Raw genomic sequence first — 11,944 nt, forward strand, 5'->3', positions numbered from 1 at the left:
CTCTGTAGAGAAGTGAAGTGTGCATTGTAAATGGCTTGTCTCATTTTTGTAAAGTCCAGCCACGTGGAAGTTTGTGTAGAAGGCTGGTATTGTATGAGAGTCTCCAGTTCTGAGAGCTCATTCTTGATCTTCTCCTGTCTGCTGTACAGGATGCTGATCAGGTGGTTCCTCAGTTTCTTTGAGAGAGTGTGTGGCACAATCTCTCACCATACTCAGTGTAGTATGTTGATTGCAATGGATTTTTTACCTTCAGTCCTTTTGGTATGATGTCCATCTGTTTGCATTTGGAGAGGAAGATGATGTCTGTCTGTATCTGTGCAAGTTTTTTGTTGAGGTTGATGGATTTCCACTCCATACGGCTAAATTTAGTGCCTTGCATGGTGTCAAGTATCAGGGGGTAGCCATGTTAGTCTGTATCTACAAAAACAACAAGGAGTCTGGTGGCACCTTAAAGACTAACAGATTTATTTGGGCATAAGCTTTCGTGAGTAAAAACCTCACTTCTTCGGATGCATAGAGTGAAAGTTACAGATGCAGGCATTATATACTGACACATGGAGAGCAGGGAGTTACTTCACAAGTGGAGAACCAGTGTTGACAGGGCCAATTCAAAAATCAGGGTGGATGTAGTCCACTCCCAATAATAGATGAGGAGGTGTCAATTCCAGGAGAGGAAAAGCTGCTTCTGTAGTGAGCCAGCCACTCCCAGTCCCTATTCAAGCCCAGATTAATGGTGTTGAATTTGCAAATGAATTTTAGTTCTGCTGTTTCTCTTTGAAGTCTGTTTCTGAAGTTTTTTTTGTTCAATGATAGTGACTTTTAAATCTGTAATAGAATGACCAGGGAGATTGAAGTCTTCACATACTGGCTTATGTATGTTACCATTCCTGATGTCCGACATGGGGACATTAGGGTTTGTCCTTTTCCTTTTACCTTTTCCTCCATCCCTCCTTCCTTTCTCTTCATCTCTTACTTCTTTTGTCCTTTCTCTTGTTCCCCTCACACCACCAGGAGTGGTGTGTGTGTGTGTGTATGTGTGTGTGTGTGTGTGGTGCTGATGGTTCTCTTCTCCTCCCCTTGTGGGGAGTTGATCCAAAACTGTGGGGTTGAAATAGTGCTTGGACCCCACTGACAGTAGATGCTGCCATTGTGTGACTTAGCATTAGTGTCTGGGATGACTTGCGTCAAGATCTCAACCTCCCTGCAACCCACTTCACTGCTGTCAGAATCCCTCCTGCACACCCTGTTAGAGCCGCCTCCCTACCCAACCTGTGGCGGGGTGGAGAAGAGGGTTCTGATGACTTGAGCTGTGGTTTGGAGGTGGAATATCTGTGAAGGGCACTGAGCAGGAGGTAGCAGGAGCTCACCCTACAAGGAGGGGGGTTGGCTCTGGAGGTTTCTAGAAAGGACAAGAAGGCTCCATTTTGGGGTTCAGGAGGTGAATTCATCTCTCATTGACGGGCAGGTGCTGGGTGGAAATACTGCTGGTTCCAGGTTCCCTTAATTCCCCCTGATTTCTCGGGGCGTTTGAGTCTCTGACAGGTTCTCGTTCCCTTGCAGCAGGAGGACGTCAGGGCCAAAATGATGCACCAGCTCCGCATCATCCTGCACTTACGCCACGTGCCTGAGACACTGCAGGGGCTGCGCCTCTGAGGCCTTCAGGAACTCCCGCTCCCTGCTGCAGGTACTGCTCTGTCTCCCTGTAAATGGCGAGCTAGTGGAAGGGGAAATGGAGCCCCCTGGCCCTCACTAAAAGGGAAAGTGGTGGATTCTCCATCTCTTGATATCATTGAATGAAGACTAGATGCCTTTCTGGAATGTGTGTGCCCAAAAAGTAACTATTGTACTATACCGTAAGCCTATGATATGCAGCGGGTTAGATTAGATGCTCTAAAGGTCTCTTCTGACCATAAAGTCTACTAATTTTGGAAACACTGAGTGTAGCATTGGGAGCAGCCTCTGATGTTTTACTGTCTAGCCCGCTTGCTTCCTAGAATGAGGATGCATTGAGTGGGGTGATCCACAGAGAGTAGCTCAAACCTTCAAAGTGTCAGGCCAGTAGCAGGACATTAGCACTTTAGGGTTTGGTTGGGTGTGGCAGTGATATCACAAAGGCCTTATCCTGGACCTCAGCCTATGGGTCAAAGGTGTTAGGGAGGTGGTTACCTGAGAGAGAGATGCTGACATCAGCCAGGCAGGACAGGAGCACAGGGCCAGGGAAACCTCAGAGACCCCTGTGGCTTTGCTTCAGCAAGTCTCCTTCTCGAGGTCTCTCTTTGAGGACTGAGAGAGTGTTAGGGTTGACGTATGTGAGTGTGAGCAGGAGCCTCTTTCGAGTTTTCTCCTTTCCTTTTGACGGATTTTACTAGAAAACAGACGTCCCTATTTAGAAGGTAAGAGCCTCCAAGAGGTTTTGGAACCTGCTCAGTCTGATCCATCTGGTGCCAGCTGAATTCTAGGCATGGAAAACAGTAGTTTAAGGTGTCAGAATTTTATTCCCTCCCTGGGATTTTGTCCCGTAGAATCACTGGGGACATTAGGGTTTGTCCTTTTCGTTTTACCTTTTCCTCCATCCCTCCTTCCTTTCTCTTCATCTCTTACTTCTTTTGTCCTTTCTCCTGTTCCCCTTTCACCACCAGGAGTGGTGTGTGTGTGTGTGTGTGTTTGTGTGTGTGTTGCTGGGGGTGCTCTTCACCTCCCCTTGTGGGGAGTTCATCCAAAACTGTATGGTTGAAATAGTGCTTGGACTCCACTACACTAGATGCTGCCATCCTGTGGCTTAGCATTAGTGTCTGGGATGACTTGGGGCCAGATCTCAACCTCCCCTCAACCCACTTCACTTCTGGCAGAATCCCTCCTGCCCCGCCGCTAGAGCCGCCTCGATGCCCAACCTGGTTGGGGGTGCAGAAGAGGGTTCTGATAACTTGAGGTTTGGTTTGGAGGTGGAACAGCTGTGAAGAACACTGAGGGGGAGGTAGCAGGAGCTAATCCTACAAGGAGGGGGGTTGGCACTGGAGTATACTAGAAAGGACAAGAAGACTCCATTCTGGGGTTCAGGAGGTGAATTCATCCCTCAGCGGTGGGCAGGTGGTGGGTGGAAATACTGCTGGTTCCAGGTGCCCTTAATTCCCCCTGATTCCTCGGGACCTTTGAGTCTCTGACAGGTTCTCGTTCCCTTGCAGCAGGAGGGCGTCACGGCCAAAGTGATGCACCAGCTCCGCATCATCCGGCACTTGCGCCAGGTGCCTGAGACACTGCAGGGGCTGTTCCTCTGAGGCCTTCAGCAACTCCCGCTCCCTGCTGCAGGTACTGCTCTGGCTCACTGTAAATGGGGAGCTAGTGGAAGGGGAAATGGAGCCCCCTGGCCCTCACTAAAAGGGAAAGTGGTGGATTCTCCATCTCTTGATATCATTGAATGAAGACTAGATGCCTTTCTGGAATGTGTGTGCCCAAAGAGTAACTATTGTACTATACAGTAAGCCTATGATATGCAGCGGGTTAGATTAGATGCTCTAAAGGTCTCTTCTGACCATAAAGTCTACTAATTTTGGAAACACTGAGTGTAGCATTGGGAGCAGCCTCTGATGTTTTACTGTCTAGCCCGCTTGCTTCCTAGAATGAGGATGCATTGAGTGGGGTGATCCACAGAGAGTAGCTCAAACCTTCAAAGTGTCAGGCCAGTAGCAGGACATTAGCACTTTAGGGTTTGGTTGGGTGTGGCAGTGATATCACAAAGGCCTTATCCTGGACCTCAGCCTATGGGTCAAAGGTGTTAGGGAGGTGGTTACCTGAGAGAGAGATGCTGACATCAGCCAGGCAGGACAGGAGCACAGGGCCAGGGAAACCTCAGAGATCCCTGTGGCTTTGCTTCAGCAAGTCTCCTTCTCGAGGTCTCTCTTTGAGGACTGAGAGAGTGTTAGGGTTGACGTATGTGAGTGTGAGCAGGAGCCTCTTTCGAGTTTTCTCCTTTCCTTTTGACGGATTTTACTAGAAAACAGACGTCCCTATTTAGAAGGTAAGAGCCTCCAAGAGGTTTTGGAACCTGCTCAGTCTGATCCATCTGGTGCCAGCTGAATTCTAGGCATGGAAAACAGTAGTTTAAGATGTCAGAATTTTATTCCCTCCCTGGGATTTTGTCCCGTAGAATCACTGGGGACATTAGGGTTTGTCCTTTTCATTTTACCTTTTCCTCCATCCCTCCTTCCTTTCTCTTCATCTCTTACTTCTTTTGTCCTTTCTCCTGTTCCCCTTTCACCACCAGGAGTGGTGTGTGTGTGTGTGTGTGTGTGTTTGTGTGTGTGTTGCTGGGGGTGCTCTTCACCTCCCCTTGTGGGGAGTTCATCCAAAACTGTATGGTTGAAATAGTGCTTGGACTCCACTACACTAGATGCTGCCATCCTGTGGCTTAGCATTAGTGTCTGGGATGACTTGGGGCAAGATCTCAACCTCCCCTCAACCCACTTCACTTCTGGCAGAATCCCTCCTGCCCCCCCGCTAGAGCCGCCTCGATGCCCAACCTGGTTGGGGGTGCAGAAGAGGGTTCTGATAACTTGAGGTTTGGTTTGGAGGTGGAACAGCTGTGAAGAACACTGAGGGGGAGGTAGCAGGAGCTAATCCTACAAGGAGGGGGGTTGGCACTGGAGGATACTAGAAAGGACAAGAAGACTCCATTCTGGGGTTCAGGAGGTGAATTCATCCCTCAGCGGTGGGCAGGTGGTGGGTGGAAATACTGCTGGTTCCAGGTGCCCTTAATTCCCCCTGATTCCTCGGGACCTTTGAGTCTCTGACAGGTTCTCGTTCCCTTGCAGCAGGAGGACGTCACGGCCAAAGTGATGCACCAGCTCCGCATCATCCGGCACTTGCGCCAGGTGCCTGAGACACTGCAGGGGCTGTTCCTCTGAGGCCTTCAGCAACTCCCGCTCCCTGCTGCAGGTACTGCTCTGGCTCACTGTAAATGGGGAGCTAGTGGAAGGGGAAATGGAGCCCCCTGGCCCTCACTAAAAGGGAAAGTGGTGGATTCTCCATCTCTTGATATCATTGAATGAAGACTAGATGCCTTTCTGGAATGTGTGTGCCCAAAGAGTAACTATTGTACTATACAGTAAGCCTATGATATGCAGCGGGTTAGATTAGATGCTCTAAAGGTCTCTTCTGACCATAAAGTCTACTAATTTTGGAAACACTGAGTGTAGCATTGGGAGCAGCCTCTGATGTTTTACTGTCTAGCCCGCTTGCTTCCTAGAATGAGGATGCATTGAGTGGGGTGATCCACAGAGAGTAGCTCAAACCTTCAAAGTGTCAGGCCAGTAGCAGGACATTAGCACTTTAGGGTTTGGTTGGGTGTGGCAGTGATATCACAAAGGCCTTATCCTGGACCTCAGCCTATGGGTCAAAGGTGTTAGGGAGGTGGTTACCTGAGAGAGAGATGCTGACATCAGCCAGGCAGGACAGGAGCGCAGGGCCAGGGAAACCTCAGAGACCCCTTTGGCTTTGCTTTTGCAGGTCTCCTTCTCGAGGTCTCCCTTTTTAGGACTCAGAGAGTATTAGGGTTCAAGTATGTGAGTGCGAGGAGGAACCTCTTTCGAGTTTCTCCTTTTATTGATTTTACTAGAAAACAGACGTGCCTGTTGAGAAGGTAAGAACCTTGGAGAGGTTTTTAACCTGCTCAGTCTGCAATCTGATGCATCTGGTGCCAGCTGAATTCTAGGCATGGAAAACACTAGTTCAAGGTGGCAGAATTTTATAGCCCACCTGGGATTTTGTGCCGTAGAATCACTGGGGACATTAGGGTTTGTCCTTTTCGTTTTACCTTTTCCTCCATCCCTCCTTGCTTTCTCTTGTTCCCCTCCCACCACCAGGAGTGGTGTGTGTGTGTGTGTGTTGCTGGGGGTGCTCTTCACCTCCCCTTGTGGGAAGTTGACACTGGAAGGGCTGTGCCTCTGTGGACATCAGCAACTCCCACTCCCTGCTGCAGGTACTGCTCTGGCTCACTGTAAATGGGGTGCTAGTTGAAGGGGAAATGGAACCCCCTGGCCCTCACTAAAAGGGAAAGTGGTGGATTCTCCATCTCTTGATGTCATTGAATGAAGACTAGATGCCTTTCTGGAATGTGTGTGCCCAAAGAGTAACTATTGTACTATACAGGAAGCCTATGATATGCAGGGGCTTAGATTAGATGCTCTAAAGGTCTCTTGTGGCCATAAAGTCTACTAATTTTGGAAACACTGAGTGTAGCATTGGGAGCAGCCTCTGATGTTTTACTGTCTAGCCCGCTTGCTTCCTAGAATGAAGACACATTGAGTGGGGTGATCCACAGAGAGTAGCTCAAACCTTCATAGTGTCAGGCCAGCAGCAGGACATTAGCACTTAAGGGTTTGATTGGTGGCAGTGATATCACAAAGGTCTTTTGCAAGACCTCAGCATATTGGTCAAAGGTGTTAGGGAGGTGGTAACCTCAGAGAGGTATGCTGCCATCAGCGAGGCAGGACAGGGGCGCATGGCCAGGGAAACCTCAGAGACCCCTGTGGCTTTGCTTCAGCAAGTCTCCTTCTCGAGGTTTCTCTTGAGGACTGAGAGAGTATTAGGATTCACGTATTTGAGTGAGAGCAGGAGCCTCTTTCGAGTTGTCTCCTTTCCTTTTACTGATTTTACTAGAAAACAGACATCCCTGTTTAGAAAGTAAGAGCCTCCAAGAGGTTTTGGAACCTGCTCAGTCTGATCCATCTGGTGCCAGCTGAATTCTAGGCATGGAAAACACTAGTTCAAGGTGGCAGAATTTTAATCCCTCCCTGTAATTTTGTCTGGTAGAATCACTGGGGACATTAGGGTTTGTCCTTTTCGTTTTACCTTTTCCTCCATCCCTCCTTCCTTTCTCTCTATCTCTTACTTCTTTTGTCCTTTCTCTTGTTCCCCTCCCACCACCAGGAGTGGTATATGTGTGTGTGTGTGTGTGTGTGTGGTGCTGATGGTGCTCTTCACCTCCCCTTGTTGGGAAGTTGATCCAAAACTGTGAGGTTGAAATAGTGCTTGAACTCCAATGACACTAGATGCTGCCATCCTGTGGCTTAGCATTAGTGTCTGGGATGATTGGGGCAAGATCTCAACCTCCCCGCAACCCACTTCACTGCTGGCAGAATCCCTCCTGCCCCCCCTGGTAGAGCCGCCTTCCTGCCCAACCTGGGTGGGGGTGGAGAAGAGGGTTCTGATAACTTGAGCTGTGGTTTGGAGGTGGAACAGCTGTCAAGGGCACTGAGGGGGAAGTAGCAGGATCTCATCCTTCAAGGAGGGGGGTTGGCACTGGAGGTTACTAGAAAGGACAAGAAGACTCCATTCTGGGGTTCAGGAGGTGAATTCATCCCTCAGTGGTGGGGAGGTGCTGGGTGGAAATACTGCTGGTTCCAGATGCCCTTAATTCCCCCTGATTCCTCGGGGCGTTTGAGTCTTTGACAGGTGTGGTCCCGTTAGACTGGAGAATAGCTAATGTGGTTCCTATTTTCAAGAAAGGGAAAAAAAGTGATCCGGGTAACTACAGGCCTGTTAGTCTAACATCTGTAGTGTGCAAGGTGTTAGAGAAAATTCTGAAAGAGAAACTAGTTGAGGACCTGGAGGGTAGTGGCAATTGCGATAAATTACAACATGGTTTTACGAAGGGCAGATCGTGCCAAACGAATCTGATCTCCTTCTTTGAGAAAGTAACGGATTTATTAGACAAGGGAAATGCGGTGGACCTAATATACCTGGATTTCAGTAAAGCGTTTGATACTGTACCCCATGAGGAATTATTGGTTAAACTGAAAAACATGGGGATCGATATGAAAATCCAGAGGTGGATAAGGAATTGGTTACTGGGGAGAATGCAGCGGGTTGTATTAAAGGGTGAACTGTCGGGTTGGAGGGAGGTTACTAGTGGAGTGCCTCAAGGTTCGGTTTTGGGACCCATTTTATTTAATCTATTTATAACTGACCTCGGAACCGATTGCAGGAGTGGGCTGATAAAATTTGCGGATGATACGAAGGTGGGAGGCTTTGTAAATTCGGAGGAGGATAGGGATATCCTGCAGGGAGACTTGAATGAGCTTGTGAATTGGAGTATCAGAAATAAGATGAAATTTAATAGTGAAAAGTGTAAGGTGATGCATTTGGGGATGACTAATAACAATTTTAGTTACAAGATGTGTGTGTGTGTGTTGCTGGGGGTGATCTTCACCTCCTCTTGTGGGAAGTTCATCCAAAACTGTGGGGTTGAAATAGTGCTTGGACTCCACAGACACTAGATGCTGCCATCCTGTGGCTTAGCGTTAGTGTCTCGGATGACTTGGGCAAGATCTCAACCTCCCCGCAACCCACTTCACTGCTGCCAGAATCCCTCCTGCCCCCACTGCTAGACCCGCCTCCCAGCCCAACCTTGGTGGGGGTCTAGAAGAGGTTTCTGATGACTTAAGCTGTGGTTTGGAGGTGGAACAGCTGTCAAGGACACTGAGGGGGAGGTAGCAGGAGCTCACCCTAGAAGGAGGGGGATTGGCACTGGAGGTTACTAGAAAGGACAAGAAGACTCCATTCTGGGATTCAGGAGGTGAATTCATCCCTCAGTGTTGGGCAGGTGCTGAGTGGAAATACTGCTGGTTCCAGGTGCCCTTAATTCCCCCTGATTCCTCGGGGCGTTTGAGTCTGACAAGTTCTCATTCCCTTGCAGCAGGAGGGCGTCACGGCCAAAGTGAGGCACCAGCTCCGCATCATCCATCACTTGCGCCAGGTGCCTGAGACACTGCAGGGGTTGTGCCTCTGAGGCCTTCAGCAACTCCCGCTCTCTGTTGCAGGTACTGCTCTGGCTCACTGTAAATGGGGAGCTAGTGGAAGGGGAAATGGAGCCCCCTGGCACTCAGTGAAAGGGAAAGTGGTGGATTCTCCATCTCTTGAAGTCATTGAATGAAACTAGATGCCTTTCTGGAATGTTTGTGCCCAAAAAGTAACTATTGTCCTATACAGGAAGCCTATGATATGCAGGGGGTTAGATGAGATGCTCTAAAGTTCTCTTCTGGCCATAAAGTGTATAAATTTTGGAAACACTGAGTGTAGCATTGGGAGCAGCCTCTAATGTTTTACTGTCTAACCGGCTTGCTTCCTAGAATGAAGACGCATTGAGTGGGGTGATCCACAGAGAGTAGCTCAAACCTCCAAAGTGTCAGGCCAGCAGCAGGATATTAGCACTTCAGGGGATGGGTGGGTGTGGCAGTGACATCACAAAGGCCTTTTGCAGGAGCTCAGCCTATTGGTCAAAGTTGTTAGGGAGGTGGTGACCTCAGAGAGAGATGCTCACATCAGCCAGGCAAAACAGGGGCGCAGGGCCAGGGAAACCTCAGAGACCCCTGTGGCTTTGCTTCAGCAAGTCTACTTCTCGAGCTCTCTTTGAGGACTGAGAGAGTATTAGGGTTCACATATGTGAGTGTGAGCAGGAGCCTCTTTCGAGTTTTCTCCTTTCCTTTTACCCATTTTACTAGAAAACAGAAGTCCCTGTTGAGAAAGTAAGTGCCTCGGAGAGGTTTGTAACCTGTTCAGTCTGATCCACCTGGTGCCATCTGAATTCTAGGCACGGAAAACACTAGTTTAAGGTGGCAGAATTTTATTCCCTCCCTGGGATTTTGTCCCGTAGAATCACTGGGGATATTAGGAAAACAACAAGGAGTCTGGTGGCACCTTAAAGACTAACAGATTTATTTGGGCATAAGCTTTCGTGAGTAAAAACCTCACTTCTTCGGATGCATAGAGTGAAAGTTACAGATGCAGGCATTATATACTGACACATGGAGAGCAGGGAGTTACTTCACAAGTGGAGAACCAGTGTTGACAGGGCCAATTCAAAAATCAGGGTGGATGTAGTCCACTCCAAATAATAGATGAGGAGGTGTCAATTCCAGGAGAGGTAAAGCTGCTTCTGTAGTGAGCCAGCCACTCCCAGTCCCTATTCAAGCCCAGATTAATGGTGTTGAATTTGCAAATGAATTTTAGTTCTGCTGTTTCTCTTTGAAGTCTGTTTCTGAAGTTTTTTTGTTCAATGATAGTGACTTTTAAATCTGTAATAGAATGACCAGGGAGATTGAAGTGTTCACTTACTGGCTTATGTATGTTACCACTCCTGATGTCCGATTTGTGTCCATTTATTCTTTTGCGGAGGGACTGTCCGGTTTGGCCAATGTACATGGGAGAGGGGCATTGCTGGCACATGATGGCATATATGACATTAGTGGATGTGCAGGTGAATGAGTCCCTGATGGTGTGGCTGATGTGGTTGGGTCCTCTGATGCTGTTGCCAGAGTAGATATGGGGACAGAGTAGGCAACAAGGTTTGCTACGGGGATAGGTTCCTGGGTTGGTGTTTCTGTGGTGTGGTGTGTAGTTGCTGGTGAGTATTTGCTTCAGGTTGGGGGGTTGTCTGTAAGCGAGGACTGGCCTGTCTCCCAAGGTCTGTGAGAGTGAGGGATCATTTTCCAGGATAGGTTGTAGATCGTGGATAATGCGCTGGAGAGGTTTTAGCTGGGGGCTGTATGTGATGGCCAGTGGTGTTCTGTTATTGTCCTTGTTGGGCCTGTCCTGTAGTAGGTGATTTCTGGGTACCCGTCTTGCTCTGTCAATCTGTTTCCTCACTTCCCCAGGTGGGTATTGTAGTTTTACGAATGCTTGATAAAGATCTTGTAGGTGTTTGTCTCTGTCTGAGGGGTTGGAGCAAATTCGGTTGTATCTTAGGGCTTGGCTGTAGACAATGGATCATGTGATGTGTCTTGGATGGAAGCCGGAGGCATGTAGGTACGTATAGCGGTCAGTAGGTTTCCGGTATAGGGTGGTGTTTATGTGACCATCACTTATTTGTACTGTAGTGTCCAGGAAGTGGATCTCTTGTGTGGACTGGTCCAGGCTGAGGTTGATGGTGGGGTGGAAATTGTTGAAGTCCAGGTGGAATTCTTCAAGGGCCTCCTTTCCGTGGGTCCATATGATGAAGATGTCGTCAATGTAGCGCAAGTAGAGGAGGGGCACTAGGGGACGAGAGCTGAGGAAGCGTTGTTCTAAGTCAGCCATAAAAATGTTGGCATACTGTGGGGCCATGCGAGTACCCATAGCAGTGCCACTGACTTGAAGGTATAAGTTGTCCCCAAATCTGAAGTGGTTGTGGGTGAGGACAAAGTCACAAAGCTCAGCCACCAGGCTTGCTGTGGCCTCATCAGGGATACTGTTCCTGACAGCTTGTAGTCCATCCTCATGTAGAATATTGGTATAAAGTGCTTCTACATGCATGGTGGCCAGGATGGTGTTTCCAGGAAGAACATCAATGCATTGTAGTTTCCTCAGGAAGTTGGTGGTGTCTCGAAGATAGCTGGGAGTGCTGGTAGCATAGGGCCTGAGGAGAGAGGCCAAATAGCCAGATAATCCTGCCGTCAGAGTGCCAATGCCTGAGATGATGGGGCGTCCAGGGTTTCCGGGTTTATGGATCTTGGGTAGCAGATAGAATACCCCTGGTCGGGGTTCTGGGGGTGTGTCCATGTAGATTTGTTCCCGTACTGTAGCTGGGAGTTTCTTGAGCAGATGGTGTAGTTTCTTTTGGTATTCCTCAGTGGGATCAGAGGATAGTGGCCTGTAGAATGTGGTCTTGGAGAGTTGCCTGGCAGCCTCCTGTTCATAATCTGACCTGTTCATTATGACTACAGCACCTCCTTTGTCAGCCCCTTTGATGATGATGTCAGAGTTGTTTCTGAGGCTGTGGATGGCATTGCGTTCTGTACGGCTGAGGTTATGGGACAAGTGATGTTGTTTGTCCACAATTTCAGCCTGTGCACGTCTGCGGAAACACTCTATGTAGAGGTCCAGTCTGTCATTTCGACCGTCAGGAGGAGTCCACGCAGAATTCTTCTTTTTGTAGTGTTGGTAGGAGGGTTCCTGTGGGTCAGTGCACTGT

This window comes from Chrysemys picta, unplaced genomic scaffold, assembly GCF_011386835.1.
Source record: "Chrysemys picta bellii isolate R12L10 unplaced genomic scaffold, ASM1138683v2 scaf24, whole genome shotgun sequence".
NCBI lineage: Eukaryota > Metazoa > Chordata > Testudines > Emydidae > Chrysemys > Chrysemys picta.